This window comes from Kryptolebias marmoratus, linkage group LG15 (genome assembly GCF_001649575.2).
Source record: "Kryptolebias marmoratus isolate JLee-2015 linkage group LG15, ASM164957v2, whole genome shotgun sequence".
NCBI lineage: Eukaryota > Metazoa > Chordata > Actinopteri > Cyprinodontiformes > Rivulidae > Kryptolebias > Kryptolebias marmoratus.
The window spans coordinates 21,303,020-21,305,803 of record NC_051444.1 but is presented as its reverse complement, the minus strand read 5'-3'; the positions used below and the strand labels follow the sequence as shown (position 1 = coordinate 21,305,803).

General features: G+C 47.4%; 1 protein-coding gene across 1 annotated transcript in view; it reads left to right on the top strand.

The window, feature by feature from the left end:
* The first annotated feature begins 33 nt into the window (after nt 1-33).
* The window catches only part of znf536 (zinc finger protein 536), a 196,308-nt gene continuing 193,557 nt past the window's right edge, over nt 34-2,784 (top strand). The window contains exon 1 of the mRNA XM_037979693.1: nt 34-662. The gene's annotated coding sequence lies outside the window, so the exon portion shown is untranslated. The remainder of the gene's footprint in view (nt 663-2,784) is intronic.

The following is a 2,784-nucleotide window of genomic DNA, read 5'->3' as shown; positions in this document are numbered from 1 at the left end:
GGGGGGGGGGGGGGGGGGGGGTCACCGCAGCGGGAATCCCTGATGTCTCCCCAAATCATGATTAGAAAATAACGGTGTAATTATCTGGAGCGAGTGGTCGTAAAAAAAGAAAGAAAGAAAAAAAACAAGGAACGGGAAAAAAAAAAACAAAAACGCGACGACAGAAACCAGCAGCTGGGCTCTTATTCTGGGCTCGACACCTTGCAAGTCACAGCTAGTTTCATACCCAGCGGAGTAAACAGAAAACAAACGGGGCATTTCTTGTCGTCTTATTATAAACGGTGCGTAAAAAAACGGGTGGGGGGAGCGCGCGCGGCTTTCGTTCGCAACTATCCGGCGCATTCATCGCGGCTCAGCGGCACAGCGTGAGACTCTCGGAGCACACTGTTCCCCGAGTGCTCCGCAAACTTTTTTCCTTCACCGTTTCTTGAACTCGCACCAGAAGTTGGACTTTAAAAAAAAAAAAAAAAAAAAAAAAAAAAAAGGGGGGGAGCCGCGAAGTTTTGCCGGTGCGTTCAGGAGCACGTGTCAGAACTTGCGAGATGGAAGAAGCGCCGGTTGAGACCTGCCATTTTGTGCTTCGATCGAGACCTCTCGTCTGAATCGGCAGCCGCAGCATTACGCTTCGACGAGACGAGACGTCCTGATGGCATTCAGACGCGGTGTGTGTTTGTGAGTGCCTGTAGTGTGTGCGTGTGTGTGTGTGTGTGTGTGGGGGGGGGGTAAATGTCATGTCTGGATGATGAAATTTTGTCACTTTTTTCTTTCCCCCTCGTCAAGGACGTAAAAAGAGTTTTTGTGTACTGAAAGTTGGAGACTTCAATCTAAAACAAAAAAAAAAAACCCTAACAATCGAGCTACTATAGTTTTATTGGAGTGAACAGGTCAGGTGTGTTCATATTCACCCACATATTTTTGTATATTTTTCTAAATATCCTAGGTGATTTTTAAAAAAAAAAACGTGTGTTAAAATACTCTTTCCTAAACACTAAGCTTCCCATATCTTGCGTACACATGGATACAGAATAATAAATAAAGAACTAAATTCAATTATATGTGGCACCAGGGATGTTCGAGCCTTGTAATCCCATTTAAAGCACACCCTATCCCCCCCTGTCACTGTGCGTCTTGGGTGGGGAGTTGCTTTCCTCTTTTTTTGGAGGGGGGGGACTTGACCCCTGAGCGATCTGACCCGGGGATATCCACCTACACCCTGCAGCTACCAGCTGTGTGAAGACTCATGCCATCTCTCTTTTTCAAATCCCTGAACAATGTGTGTCACGTTGTCTCCCACTGTTTTCCTTAACCTTTCCTCAAGTTGTCCTGAGTGTGTCCACCCCCCCCCACCCCCCACTTCATCCCAAAGGAAAAATAGAGAGAAAAAAAAAAAGTTGCTTCTTCCTCAGATTCATTGTGCTAAGAAGATGAATAAATAGATGGAGTTTGCGGGGCTGAGATGCTGTCATTGTGTAATGGTATGCACAGGACGGATATTGTGTCTGAAACAGTGTCTGGGCGTAAACCCCTTTTGTCAGCTCCTTTCAGTCCTTTATTGGGAAGAAATATCAAATAGATGACAGAGCAGGCTGCCTCGCAGACCTGTTTGCCCTTTTGCTGTACCTCGCTGCGCTGCTGCAAGTTCAAATGTTGTCATTCTTTTTGCGTGAAATATTTGGGAAGAGTGTTTGAGGAGCAAGGAAGGCCCAGCTTTGCGCACAGGCACAGCCGAGGAATTCTTTTTGCATTTCAGCGAGTCGGGAGCTGAGTGGTTTGTGTTAGTGATGTGGTTTTAAATTCATTAGGCCTGCCTCAAAATCTGTGCATTTATATTTGCAGCACCATATTCATAATCTAGTTAGTTATAAATGTCAGCAAAAATAATCATTTATTAAAAAAAAAATGTGAACACCAACAGTTATTTTATTTTCTGCAAAAAACATATATATACATTTTTGGTTGTGGGTAAGATATTTTGCAGTCGTTGAGAAATTTACCCCACACAGCCACATGAAGAATTGGATATTTTCTCGTGCTGCAACTTTCTGACTGACGGAGCTCGAAATCTGCTCCTGGGAGTCAGTCTGCCGTCGTCTGCCGGTGTTAGCTGCTCTCCCACCTGTGCCCCGCGCCGGCGCTGCCAAGGGTGGGGCGGGAGGGGGGGGTCACGGGCCGTGACTGACTGCGCTGAAAACACGTCTCTCAGCTGCAAACGAGGGAAAAAGAAGAGAGAGCGAACATGCCATCAAATCAGTCCTCTTTTCACCAGGCTGTCAGTCAGTCAGGAGGCCCACTCAGCTGAAGCCGCCGCGTTGTCAAGTCCGACACACAGCGAATCCTTTGCACGTTGACGTGAACACAATTTGATATTTGAAAAAGAGGAAAAACAGTATTTGGAAAAAAAAAATCCCCCTCCCCACCCTCCACACAAATGTTGCAGAATTGTTTCAAAGTTGTCGCACAGATTGCACGGAAAACACACAGATGCATTCCGCTGCACAAATAGCCCATTCGAGTCACCATGCGTCCTGCGATATTTGGAAAGGTCTAAAGTCAGAGCTGCATCCTCACTGTGGCTTCCTGACACACCCCCCCGACCCCACCACCAGCGCCACCTCTTCTCATGTAATTATGGGGAGAGGGCTCCAGCTGTACAGGCTGCAGGGCCAGGGTTCCCCGTCCGCTGGGATCAGGCGGTGGTGGGCAGGCAAGCTCAGGCCAGCTCTGCTCATCAGCCAGCCATTAATTGATATGTGCAGTCATTGTGAAAGCAACCCCCCCCCCCCC